General features: G+C 42.1%; 1 protein-coding gene across 4 annotated transcripts in view; it reads right to left on the reverse strand.

The window, feature by feature from the left end:
- The window catches only part of ARID5B (AT-rich interaction domain 5B), a 179,186-nt gene that overhangs the window by 145,089 nt on the left and 19,226 nt on the right, over window positions 1-14,871 (reverse strand). The window lies entirely within an intron of this gene.

The following is a 14,871-nucleotide window of genomic DNA, read 5'->3' on the forward strand; positions in this document are numbered from 1 at the left end:
CAATTATTCTATCTGCAAACCAGACTTGGACCAGATAGCTCTTGGAGCAGAAGATTCCTTCAAACAGAGGGCTGGCCTCCAAGGGTCCTTCTCATGTAGGAAAGTCCTCTGTAAAGCAGGGCACAAGGCCACTCTACCAGAAGTGGCTCGCTGGGTGGGGTGGAGCTGCTATTCTAGTTTCCTGTTAGGTGGGTCCCTGTTGCTCACCAGGATGGAGGGAGCGAAGGAGGTGGTGGGGAGGTTGACATCTGCTTGTGCCCACTACACAACACACAAGCTCAAAGTTGATAAACACCATTTCTGTCTACTCCTTCCACCCAACACCACACAAACTCATCTTTCCCTAGGTTAATATGCTGACACTTTTGCTTTAAAGTTTTGAGTGGTTGGAATGCTCATAAACATTCAGTGACATCTTGGCAGCTGAGCCCATGGCTACAAAGGTCTTAATTCAATATATTGAAGCAAGAGCTCTTACAGCCAATTGCTACAGAGATTTTTTCAAAGATTGCAGCATTTTACTTTGGTTATTTCTTCCTTTGCCAAGTCGATTTGATCGGGGAGGGAGTAAATTGGCAAAAGCACTATTCCACAAATCTGTGTGTTTTCTGCTTTAATCTGATCCCGCATTCAAATACGTCTATAGTAAATGCCTTAAAAGATTAAGCTGGCTTTTCATCATCAATAGATATAGCAACATCACATCTGTGGATATTTTCATTTTTAGTGGATCTGTTATTTAAGCCAACTTTTTACATGATAAAAAATAGATACTGTACAGTGGTACCTCTAGTTACGAACTTAATTCGTTCCGGAGGTCCATTCTTAACCTGAAGCTGTTCTTAACTAGAGGCGTGCTTTCGCTAACGGAGCCTCTTGCTGCCGCTGCACTGCCGGCACACAATTTCCATTCTCATCCTGGGGTAAAGTTCTCAGCTCAAGGTAACTCTTCCAGGTTAGCGGAGTTTGTAACCTGAAGCGTTTGAAACCTGAGGTATTTGTAACTTGAGGTACCACTGTATATCCATGAATATCAGGCAGAGCTGGCCCAACCATGAGGCTGCTTCAGGCGCCAGAAGTCCCCCCAGACAGCATGCCCATAGGTGCCCCACCAACTCCTTCTTCGCCTCTGCCATTGGTGGAGAAGCATTGCCATCATCGGTGCCAATTTTTGGAAGGATGGTGAGATCTTGCAGAGCACTCAAGATCTCACACGGTTTGTGGTGAAATCTCACCCCAAATCAGTGTGCCCTTGCTCAAATCTGGCAGCTGCTTCTCTGTCAGCAGCAGATGGGGCAGGGCATGGGGCAGTGACTAAAGCGGGTAGGAGCAGCAGGGCAAAACAGCACGTCCTGATTCACCTCAAGTGGCAAAATGGGACGTGCCTCCCCTGATATCTAGAAAGAAATTCGAAATCAGGAGATATATACATATATTCTGGGCACTGCCGTAAGCGCACTTTTTGAAAATGCAATTAACCTGCAAAGGTTAAAAAAAAAAAAAAATCATAGCCAGATGACTAATGGTTCTAGCTAGTCCTCACATAAATGATCTTAAGTAAATATGGGATTCCTGGAACTCTGACTCACTAGAAAATTCCTCTGTTTATGGTACAGTTTCCCTGGCTTATATACAAATATTGAATTTAAGTCTTATCCTAAAAATTAAATGAAACTGTGATGTAATCCCAAAAGAAATACTACAGAAATTCTACAAGTTTCCTACCAAAAGAAACTGGCACATTCTCAGGTTTCCTGCACATGTTTTCGAGATCAGAAACTAACAATACTCCCCCTGCCCACATCCCCCCTGCCTTTAAACCTATATTTTATAGAAAAGCTGCTTAAATTTAGTTGAGCCTGCAGAGAATACACATGAAATAAGTACCTCTCTCTCTTTTAAAAATTATCATAACAGATCGTGTTACAACATAGAAAACATGAAATAAGCGCTTGGAGCTGTAACCTTCCAGGAAAAATACCAGCTCGTTTCACCCATGATGAATAAGCAAAACTGTGTTTTACAGAACTCACAAAGGTAGTAAAGGAGCAAAATGCAAAATGCTATAGTAGCAAGACCAACATTCCATTATTTAAGTCGGACACTTGAAACAATCAGGATGCAGCAACTCAGGGAGTGCTGAGGAGTCAGTGATTTTAATAGAGTAACTCTAGAATAAATTAACTGGGGATTTGTAGCTTCAAATCTACCTGCCTTGCATTCATTATTGAACTAATGCACATGAAGTGCTTTGAACTCCCAAACAGGCGGAATAATACAAAGTATGATTGTTATTATTATTATTATGTTTAGGGAAGATTTTAATGTTTGATGTATTATAGTATTTTAATATTTTTTTGGAAGCTGCCCAGAGTGGCTGGGGAAGCCCAGCCAGATGGGCGGGGTATAAATAATAAAAAATTATTATTATTATTATTATTATTATTACTACTACTACTACTACTACTACTACTATATCATATGTGTTTTCTTGCAACTTCAAAATTCCACCTCATATTTTTATCTTGCCCTTTCCCCCAGGAACTCTTCTGGTAGCAGCCATGGGGTTTATCCCCATATTATCCTCACTACAGACTTGTAAAGTAGGTTCATGATCATTACAGTCTATTCCATTTAGGGCAAATGGGGCATTGCCCCACCACTATCTGTCTGCCTTCTTACTTACAACCAGTCAGGGAGTGGCTGTCATAGCTCCTGGCCTTACCTGCTGCTTGGACTCTCTGTCTACTCCCTACCAGTTGCAAAGGGGACCAGTCAACACTAATCACAGCTAAAATATGGGACTGGCCCAATGATAAACAGTATGGGCCATCACTGAATGGGGATTTGACTCTGGGCCTCTGCGGCCCAACTCAAAAACATTCTGTCCACCACCCCTGGGATGGACTACATGGGGAACTCCAGATATGGCTTGATTCCAGTCCCATCAGCCCCAGCCAGCATGGCCAGTGGTCAGGGATGATACAAGCTGTAATTCAGTAATATCTGGAGGGTTAAGCACCCTGCCTCGCATCATACCCTCCAACGTCCTATTCCATCTGACTGGGTTGTCATTCTGAACGCCACACTGGGGCAGCTTCCAACATATATAAAAACCATAACATTGAACATTTAAAACTTCCCTATACAGGGCTGCCTTCAGATGTCTTCTAAAGCTTGTACAGCTACTTATCTCCTTGGGTCGGGGGCTGCATACCTCCAACATTTCTCCGATGAAAACAGGGACATCCCAAGGAAAGGCGGGACATTCCAGGATCAAATCAGAAACCAGGACAGCTTTTGTAAATCTGGGACAGTTCTTGGGAAGTAGGGACACTTGGAGGGTCTGTTACACTATATTGTATAATGCTTTGTATATGGCAGATAATAATAATAATTTATTATTTATACCCCGCCCACCTGGCTGGGTTTCCCCAGCCACTCTGCGTGGCTTCCAACAGAACACTAAAATACAATAACCTATTCAACATTAAAAGCTTCCCTAAACAGCAGCAGCCAACAGTGGGGTAGGGTAGAAGCACTCAGGTGACCTTCCAGCAGCTGAGTCACCACTGCCAACCACGAGGGGAAGGATGGTGGTGAGATCGGCACGGTGCAAAGGTAACGGCCAATCCAGTCCAGCGCTCCTGCCAATGCGTTTGCGCCATGCCACCCTCCCCAGCACCTTGCCTCTCCCCCGCCAGGTAGGCGCCTCTGCCCCACCATACCATCTGCCACATGCATGGCTCACTCATGCATGTGCAAACCCTTGGTTCCTCCCTGAGTCAGCCCCATTGGAAAACAATGCTTTTGATGCTACAAATGTTCTACCTCCAGTATCCTATCTCTGGTGGCCCATCCAGCCATGCAAATCATCACCTGATGTTACATCAGCAAGTGAGGAAGATACATGACTGTGAATCAGCCTCAGACAAGGCAAAAAGGAGACACGGTTGTTATTACAAAAGGATAAAGGCATGAACTGGCTCCCATCTGTTTTAACACATGCATTCCTCTGGTAATAAGATATTGCTTAACAGCCAACCAAATGAAGAAAACATGGGGGAGGGCTATTATGAGAGGTTACCCCCAGTACTTTTTCTTTTGGGGAGGAAAAGTGGATTAAAACACACACACACACACACACACACACACACACCCTTCCCCCATTTTGTGACTAATAATGTTTGAACAAGGAGTCATCTCCTGCTAGATATCGATCAAATATTTGGTCAAAAATAAAAGGCAAGATTGTGGGCTTAGGATGCAGTAGAAGTACATTTTCTATGATCTTCAACCAAACCGTGGAAACAGTGCCTTAACTTCCTGCCTGTCGGTAATCTTGTCAACACTGCAAAGTATGTTGCAGTGGGTACCTAGAGAGTTGGCAGAGCATAGTATCTAAAAGCACAATGTGTGAGCTGGCATGTCCATTCCTTGATAATATCTCACCTCAGCCGCTGACTTGCTAAGCAGCCTCAGTCCAGCCACTATGATCTCAGACTCAGCCCCCTTCTGTCTAACATTATGGGGATAACAATACCGGCCCTACTTCAAATGGGTGTTGTAAGAATTGCACAAGATCAGGTTGGGGAGCCTGTGACCCCCACACCTCAGATGTTGCTGGATTACAGTTCCCATCATCTCTGACCTGTGGTCACCCTGGTTGGGGCTGGTGGTGAGAGCTTAAGTCCAGCAACCTCATTATTATTAGTATTGTTGTTATTTATATACCGCCATTCATCCGAAGATCTCAGGGCAGTTCAAAATATAGGTTCCCTGCTCTTGCTTTAGATAGTGTGTGTAAAGGGCTTTTACCACTTTTTTTAAAAAGCACTAAAAATGCTAATTATTAACTAACTTGTTATGGTAATTATAATCAACATCTGGTTCTCTCTTCTTTGTCACAGTTCTCATAAATTACTGCTATAAATTACCATTATTTGATCAATATTTAACCAAGTCAATTGATCAAACATTGTTTGAAAAGATAGCCAGTGCTACCTACAGTCCCTGCCCACCCCCAAAAGAACCATCATCTGTTGCATATGTTAATGTCTTATATATGCTCATTCTATAATGTATGAAGCAAGCTTAATGGGCCAAGGTGTCGCAAACACACACACACATATATCCACACACAGCATTTTAAGGACCCTCTGCATAAGATCGTCTGTCTGTGCACAATTAAGCCTTAAGCATCAGCTTTTTGAAAACGCTCAGCAATGCAAAGGTTATGATAAGCAGCTATTTTTCATAAAACCCAGAGATCCAGATCAAATGTGGCCTTGGTTAAAGTGCTCTTTTCCAAAGTAGCTGTTATGACCAAATTATTATTGCTTCCATTACCAGTTTGTTCACATCCTTTCCAAGAATTGCTATGACTAACTTTTGGTTGGCATTCAAAGCAAGCAAAGCAAACAATTTAATAACCAAAAGACAAGTACAATCATTACTACATCATCAATGAATAATCCTGTTATTGAGAATACAACCTTTATACTCATAGACTCTGAGACACGCGAAGTACACACAGAGACTATAAACTCTGTACTGCCGTGAAAATAACTATTTCCCTTCTCCTACCAGCTCAACACACACTCCCTGCCAATTTTATTTCGTAATACATTCATGGTTTAGTTGAGAAATCTAATAAAAAGTGGAACCTTGAAATATCAGAAGCTACATAAAAGTACAGAGCCATTCGCACCACACATTTAAAGCAATACTAGTACCTCACTTCAACAGGCACTGCTTCCCCCAAAGAATCCTGGGAACTGCAGTTTGTCATGGATGCTGGGAGTTGCTAAAAGGTAAAGGTAAAGGAAAAGGACCCCTGACAGTTAAGTGCAGTCGCAGACAACTCTGGGGTTGCGGCGCTCATCTCACTTTACAGGCTGAGGGAGCTGGCGTTTTGTCCACAGACAGTTTTTCCAGGTCATGTGGCCAGAATGGCTAAGCAACTTCTGGGGAAACCAGAGCAGCGCATGGAAACACCATTTACCTTCCCACCGGAGTGGTACTTATTTATCTACTTGCACTTTGATGTGCTTTCAAACTGCTAGGTTGGCAGGAGCTGGGACAAAACAACGGGAGCTCACTCTACACGGGGATTCGAACCTCCAACCTTCTGATCGGCAAGCCCAAGAGGCTCAGTGGTTTAGACCACAGTGCCATCCGCATATCCCAAGTTACTAGGGAGTTGTTAGGAGACCCCTATTTGCCTCACAGAGCTACATTTCCAGAATTACTGGAAAGGCTAGAAACCTGCCATTAAAAAAAGATGCAATTATGACAATTCTATAAAATGAAAGCCAGAGTCCTTAATTAACCCAATTTGTTTGGAGGACAGATGATGTTGCTCAGGGAGAACAGTGGAATATGGAGGCCTGTGCACAGCTTTCAAATATCATGCTGTTTGTTTATTTAATTCTTTTGACCCTCCATCCTGTATCAGACGGCTGAAGGTGTGTCACAACTTTTTAAAGAAATAACAACAGCATAAATTAATATGTCAAAATGTGCATCTTCTGAATTAAAATATAGATAGATTTGCCATTCTCAACCTCATTTTATGATAAATCATTTTATATAAATCTTTGGGAGGCTTTGCCCAAGTGAAAAAAAAGATTGCAACATTTGTCTCTGTGTGCTAATCTATCTGAATCTAGAAGTCCCTGTTGCAACACAGTGCAACAGTGAGGTCTGCTGAAATGTGACTTGTCAAATGGGCTCATCAATCAATAAGTGAAGGTTGACTTTGTTAGAAGTATGGTAGTGCATTTTTATTTGCCAGGAAGTTAATTTTAGAATCCCCATCATTTTTATTTATTTTTTAAGCATGATCTACACACTAGGAGTCATGAGACCAGTGTGTGCGTGTGTTTAGCTTTTTAGAAAGCTGTAGTTTTAAGCACAGTGGTAACAAAATCTAGGATTTTCAAATTCACCTTCAAATTAATGCTTCTGGAATTTCACATTTCACATTTCTTTGAATTATTAATCCAAAATCAAGGCCTAGACCTCAGAATATGGCAAAGCAAACACTATGAGTGTGGAATGTGTATGATTTGTGGTCAGCCACACTGCATCAGTATTCTGGTGTGATTTGTGCACATCCCCAGGGATTATACAGTGGGCTAGATCCAGCGCAGCCCTTCCACAAATACGCCTTTCCATTCACGGAAGAGCCCTTCCTGTCCACAGAGGGGGCTTTGATCGAATGGAAGTTCACACTCACAGAAGGGCTGGGAGGCAATGCCTGCCTATTTCCACTTTCCCCACAACTCCCTGTGCCACCTCCCTCAGCATTCCAGAAGCAGACCCTCAAAGTGCCCCTATTCTGTAAATCTGGAACAGGGCCAGTTCCAGATTTACAGAAGCCGTCCCAGTTTCTGATTTGATCCTGGAATGTCCTTAGGACATCCCTATTTTCATTGGAGAAATGTTGGAGAGTATGGAGTTATGCGATCCCTGAGCCAAGAAGTAACTATACAACCTTTAGAAGACATCTGAAGGCAGCCCTCTATGGGGAAGTTTTTTTTTAAAAAAAAGTTTAATGTTTTATTATGTTTTTATATATCCTGGAAGCCATCCAGAGTGGCTGGGGCAACCCAGACAGATGGGTAGGGTATAAATAACAAACAAGAAACAGCAGCTATTAAATTATTATTATTTAGGATGTTCCTACTTTCATTGGAGCAATGTTGGAGGGTATGCAAAAAGTCACCCACACTCTAAATCCCAATTAGGGATCCAGGGACCCTTGAGGGTTCGTGGAACGCACCCAGGGGGTCCGCAGCCTCATCCCTTGCCTCCCCCCCCCAACTATTTTTTTGTCATTTTTGCATAGTAATATCACAAATTTTATGGTCTTTTTTTTTAGTATACCTAAAATCTTTTGCTTATTGGGGCTACCCCACATTTTGTTCAAAAAATTGCTAACTACCTTAGAGTTATCAAAATCTTCAAAAGTAGGGGGTCCTTGGCTTAGCTTCTGAAAAATAGGGGGTCCTCAGTAATTAGCTAATTGGGAACCACTGCTCTAAAGTAAGGGGGCGGGGGGAGATGAGCTTCCGTAAGGGAAACCTGATGAAAATCGCCAAGAGCAGGAACTTCTGTATAGAGTTCCACTCGTGAACCTCATGTTCCAACCCATTATGTATGATTACTAGGTTTGCTCAGCTATGATGAGCCCTCATGGGAATGTTGCGGGTAAACGGTGCATTCTCGACCTCACCTACAAAACATGGGAAGAGAGATGAGGACCAGGCCTTTCGAAGGCTTTGTAAGCATAAATCAAATCCTTTGGAGTGTGGGAATTAATTAAAATCTTTAAAATTAGCCATCTTGCTAGGATACAAAACCAGAAACATTTAGGATTGGCAGCAGCTAAAGCATTTCAGGTACTATAGTTATTACAAGCATCTTGTAGGCAAATAATTATTTTGTCTAATTGCCTATTTAGACTGAAGATTATGCTGCTAAAAATTGCTAATTATCTTCAGGTATGAGAAATACAGCATCCCTCTGGTACCATAATGTTCCAAGTTTTCTTCTTGTTCTAAATAAGCTGTGAAAAGACGAAACTACAATCAGGGCTGTAGGTATTCTCAGGGATTGTGAGATGTTTTGGTTCAGTCTCTAGTTATTTAAATGCCATTTAACATGCTGAGAATCTCAAGGTTCCTTCAGATGACCTGTTTATTGAGCATTCATGCTGATCCGCTTGCACAGAGCTTATTCAGGAGTTAGACTGCATCTGGTCTTTACTGACTATTTGTTTTGATTTGTTTGTGGGTCTGTTATGACAGTGAGCATTTGTCCTGCATGCATACTGATTAGCTTGTGGGGTGTTTATACGTCTTCCTGTTGCAGGGCATTTGCTCACCCCACACTTTTCAATGCATTTCTCCATCACTTTCCAAACTGCAAAAAGACTGGTTCTTTTTTTAAATATAGAATTTGTTGTGCCAAGGTGACACAGCCCTGTAATCTACTAAACCTAAACCTAAAGTTCCAGTATGCGCTCAAATCCATCCCACAAATAGTGATAGTCTGGATATACTTTCAGCTTCTGTTCTGCCCCCTCCCCATTTCTTTGGCAAAGCAATTCTCTATCCCTCGTGACCCCAGGGAAAAGTGTGTGTGTGTGTGTGTGTGTGTGTGTGTGTGTGTGTGTGTGTGTAATCCATATGTATATGCCTATGAAGAATGATGTTCTCTGGGTGGATTACAAAAAACTTAAACAACAAAATAAAATAATCATTAAAGAAGAATAAATGCAGTTTACAAATTCCAGTTACTGTCTGTAAAAGTAGTCACCCATGACCATTGCACATATCTCCTCCCACATTTCACACCTAATACCTTTGGCACTAAATGACAAGCAGATGCTATGGATTCCATGCCACTGATTAAAAATATATGATCTAGCAACTTACCAAAAGCTCCATCTGCACTATCCATTTAAAGCAGTATCATATCTAAACAGTCAAGGCTCCCTCCCACAATGAATCCTGGGAACTGTAGTTTGCTAAGAGTGCTGAGTGTTGTTAAAAGCCTTCTATTCCTCTTGCCTGACTTGTCAAAGGGGAGACTGTGGATGGGTGAGTGAGGGAACTGGCCAGGAACCCAGGCAGATGATAAAGAGACCTCCAGTTCTGGGGCAGGATTGTCCAAGTCCAATGGTCCCTCGGGGTTATTGGAGCAGCCCCTCCAAGTGTCCCTATTTTCCAGTCCCAGATTTACAAAAGCCGTCCTGGCTTCTGATTTGATCGCAGAATGTCCCACTTTTTATTAGGGTGTCCTAATATTGGAGGGTATGGAATAGGATGTCCCTATTTTTGTCAGAGAAATGTTGGAGCCATGTGGAGATCTGCTGGAGGGTCCTGCTCACCTTGCTCCTCCTCAGAGAAGACCTCAGGTTTGAGATCTGGGCAGGGCTGCACCCTGACCGAGAATCTGAGCTTTTGGAGATCAATATTTTTAAAAAATGAGTATTCCACTGCTGCTGCAATTACCAACAGCAACACAGCACAAATGAGACCACTGTGCAGTTTCAGGGAGTTTTGTTTAGAGTCTTGCAACCATACAGACCAACAACAAGGCCCCATCAGAGGCATGAACTTCCCACTTTTAACTTAATGGGGTGTTAACTTCAAAGCCTGTGTGTGACCATTTCAATGTCAGGCAATTAAGACTCCCTAAAATACAAACACTCAGCTTGAGTCATTAAAGGAAACATAAAGAAGCAGCTAAGCCCAATTTATTTTCGACTCCAATGGGTCCACACGGAGGTGAAAAAGCCTTGAATATAACAAACAAAAAAGCGGGGGGGGGGGGGGAGACACCCAACAACCCTCAAACAAAAATTGCTAAAGGAAAGTGTACATATTTACTCACTGAACAGCTACTAATCTTCCCATTTGAAGTTAAAGGACTTTTCACTCTGTCACGAGCAAAATACAAATGACAGATCACTTGCATTCGCTTTAATGCACAAGACAAAACATGCCGCAGATATAAGAGTGGCCTCTTATTGTGGATTATTTGACAAGATAGGCATTAAGCTGGCTATCAACATTGTACTCGCATTGCATAATCACTTAAAGGCCGCAAGGAAGTACAAATCAACCCTTTTGCAGAACTTCACCTTAAACACCAACCATGTAATTTTGGGCATGGCGCCTCTTGACGTAGAATTATTTTTTTCCTTAACTCCGCTCACCTTGGGCTTGGCTTCAAAGCCTATGGAAATAAATGGAAAACATCCCCATACATTTCAATCACCCCTGTTTTCCTGGGGAGAGTCCCAGTTCCTCACTTCCTTATATTCATTCCTTGAATATCACTATCCCAGTTTTGCCTTTCAGGGAGATTTTGAGAGTGGTTTTAAGAGCATTTTGTCAATGTATTGGAACAAGACATATGCCATCTTGGCAGGTTTCAACATGCTGTCCCTGGGTCTTTCAAAGTGAAACTATTCAGTGCACAAAAAGGGGGAGACTTTGGTAACAGGGCTCCCTGGGTGAAGACAAATTTTGGTGCCCCCCCCCCAATATATCTTATTTTCACAATAATTCCTTTTGGTGCAGTTGCTTTTTAATGGATCTTCTCAGTAGGTACCCATACAAATATAAGTATCATTAACATTATCATAATTTTTGCACTTCCTCAACTTGGTGCCCTGTGTGGGGGAACCGCCCACACTGCCCTAAATCTGCTGCTGGCACACAACGTGTAAATGCACATGTGTGAATATATACAGGACAATTATATCTTTCCAGTAAATCCTGAAGACAAACAATCCTCTTTGCTTTAAATTCATGGGACTAGACCCAACTTGGAGCTAAGCTGATTCTTTGTAACTTGTCTGCCACAGACAAGTGGCATTGCTAGCCCACTGTTTCAGATAAAACACACATGTAAACATGCCTACCCAGATAGCAATACAGAATATTCCTGGAGCACTAATCCTTAGCGAGACAACTGCAGAGCTACAACCACACTAGAGAGTCATCATCTATGAAAACCTTGCAAGGTATGCATTCATGAAGTCCGCAAACTTTAAATATGATGCTGACTACCCTGACCTAAATGCGTGAGTTCATAGACAACCAAGGGTAAAGACACACAGGCATTAGCTACAGCATTTTGGAAGTCATTTCTGACTCCCTTCCTGCATTATCTTCCACATGACTGGAAACATATTGAGGGGGAGAGCACAGCCATGCCCACTGACCCTGTTTTTCATCCCACCCCCCCACTGTTCATGCAGGGAATGGGACACAACTTTGAGCTTCAGGGGAAAGGCTCTCTCCCAGTTGCCAATGGGAGTTTTTGTCCCAAGGCTCATAGGGACCACTTATGGAGTTATGTCTTTAACTGGTTCCAGTTTAAGAGTAAATGCTGATCTGGGGTGCCTATTGGGCGGGGAAGGACAGAACAGTCATCCCTTTTTATTTTAGACCACATGTGATCACCTTTCTCTCTATTATGGGGTAACACCAACAAATGGTATTAAAATATTCTGGTTCTTTTGCAATTTAATCTTGATTATATCATGTACCAGGCTTTGAAAGTTGCTTTTCACTCATTTCACCCCCTTCCTTCCCATCAACCCTAAAAAGGAATCCCTTTTGCTTCTGTCTAAGCAGTCTTAAATTTGCACTTGCAGAGGTTTTTAATTCACTTATGACTTGATAGGGAGAAACACCCAATATGAGGAAAGGCAAGCATTTTGTTTCAAATATGTGTTGTAAAGGTAGACAGTTCTCATTAAGGGCTAGGAACCCTTTTTTACTCATCATGTCAACTCCTTGCCTACAGGAGTGACTCAGGTCTCAGTTGGTTAATTAATGGTTTTACATTCCAGCACAAAATGATCCCAGATGGAAAGCTTTGATTAGAATGCACAGAAATATTTATTCTGGTCAGATACATTTCATAAGAACTAGTTTGACTACTGTAGTATCACCAGCGTGGTTTCCGTGAGATTAATAGCCATATATAATGCTAAAAGGCATACTGAACTCTGTAGTGTGCATCCGGGTTGCCTCGCAAAACTTTCTGTTCCCTGTACATGTGAGCAGTAGTCAAATCAGAATCCAAGCGTATGTTTACAAGCAGAAACGCAGGAGATTATACACAGAGATCAACAGCAGCTCCCACTGAACTCCCAGTGGGCTGTGTTCACACAGCACATTAAAGCATTGTTAATGCTGTAACTATGGTTTGCTTCAAACAGGCAGAATGCTGGTTCACACTGCTCAAAGGTCCCCCACTTCCCTCCTGGCTATACCATATGGGAAGCCACAAGCCTTGACTTGTCATCTTATCCCAACCTGGGCTCATGGTTTGTTTGGGGCAAATAAATTCCAAGCCTAGGTTCCGACAGACACACCAAGACTTGTGATTTGTTTCTCCCAGCATCCTGCAGCCAGGAGCCATAGAGGAGTCAAGTGATGACTGTAGGCAATCCTGTGTAGAAGTCTGAAGCAACAGGAGTGTGAACTATCCACAACCATCCTAGAAATTACGGTTGTGCAAGGATTCAAAATTAAAATTAAGGCCTAAGTCTGATTTATTAAGGCCAGAATCTTGACCCCATTTACTTCAATAGAGCTGAGTCAACATGGTTAGGATTGCATGGTAAGACACACAATTGCTATTAATGGATCTCTTTTGCTACCTGTTTCAAATATAGCTTTAAGGCCGCTCCCAAATAGGCAAAGAACCAAATAGACAAGACATTTTAAAAGGTTGATTTTTTTAAAAAAATTGTACCTTCCAAACAGTGGTACTAAATGTCAATGATACTAAAACTGTGGCCTATGGACCAAATAGACAATGGTGCACTCTCAAGCCACCCAAAAAATTACAGGTTATTGTGGGGTGGGGTGGGGATAATGTTTCTTTAAGAATCAGTGATCAACACTGAATGAAGACTTTTTCGAGGCAGGTGTACTGAGTGTGCCATGTGAAGGCAAATGGGGAAATGGTGCTCAATAGAATTTAGATGAGGCCTCCATGCATTCTGCATCACTGAGACAATTCTCAGTCGAGAAGATTGAAGATTTGCTGACCTAGATCATCTTCGAGATTACCAAACATATTCCGTAACTTCACGGGTATATCAGAAAAACCAACTTACTTTCTTTTCTTTCTTTCTTTCTTTCTTTCTTTCTTTCTTTCTTTCTTTTTTTTTTGGGGGGGGGGGTGTTCAGAGCATTCCAACCTTACTTTTTTGAGCGAAGTATAATGGAAAATAAATTACAACTGATTGCTCCTTTGCTGCAGCTGAGGTTAGGTTTGCAATTATTCAGCACAGCCAATTACTCTTTGCAAGGAGTTGCCTTTAGCATAAGACATGCTATGACAGGTAAGTGGCTTTGGCGATAGCACACTTCTGAAAGAGATCCCTGTATTGCAGGGACTAAATGGCCCTCGTGGTTCCTTCCAACTCTACAATTCTATGATTCTATGAATAAGGCACAGTGAAGTGACGGGTCTCCAAAGGGAATGGCTCTTTCTAAACATCCACAAGACTAGGATCTGGTAATGAAACTGGCAACCAATATTTGACTGCAGATGGATGATGATGGTGGTGGTGGTGATGATGATGATAGAACCTTTAAGACATTTGGTCCTGGATCCTGACCAATCTGAATCTACCTCTAGCAACTTGGCAACCCTGTCTTTATATTGCTGCTCCCTTTAAACAAGATGACAGCAAAACAGAGATGTTAATAACCACGCACACATGCAGGAACTTGGTATGTATATATGGTGACAGATGACTTACACAAATCTTTAAAAGATTAAAGGAATCGGCTGTATTGCATTGATGTCACCTGTAATTATATCTCTACATAGACGTGAAGAACCACCCAGGCTGCATGCTTACTTTATGTATTTAAATACCCAACAACAGTAAATGCAGATTAAGTATTTATTTACCTGCTCACTTTCAAGTTTTTTTTTTTAAAAAAATACTGCCCGTCTATACAAATCAGCACTACCATAGACTAATGTCTCAGAGACTGAGCAGAGAGGCAGCTGAGATCTTATATCTTAGCCAAATCAGTCAACCTTAGGCAAACCAGTACGGTATTTCATGTCAGCCTCAGTCCTTTCAGCCCCAGACTATCCCTACTCTGCAATATAGGGGTGAGAACACTGGCCCTCCTTCTAAGAGTGTTGTAAAAATCTCTCAGTAATCCTTAAGTGCTTTCAACACTCAGAACATACTGTTTTAATCCCTTGCAGCAATACCCCCAGAGCATATGTAGTAAGTACCAGACGCCCATTTCCCCGGGACAGTCCCCGAATTTACAAATCAGTCCCCGTACAAAATCCACTGAAGTTGAA

Source organism: Podarcis tiliguerta (genome assembly GCF_965153285.1).
Source record: "Podarcis tiliguerta genome assembly, chromosome: 5".
Classification (NCBI taxonomy): Eukaryota; Metazoa; Chordata; class Lepidosauria; order Squamata; family Lacertidae; genus Podarcis; species Podarcis tiliguerta.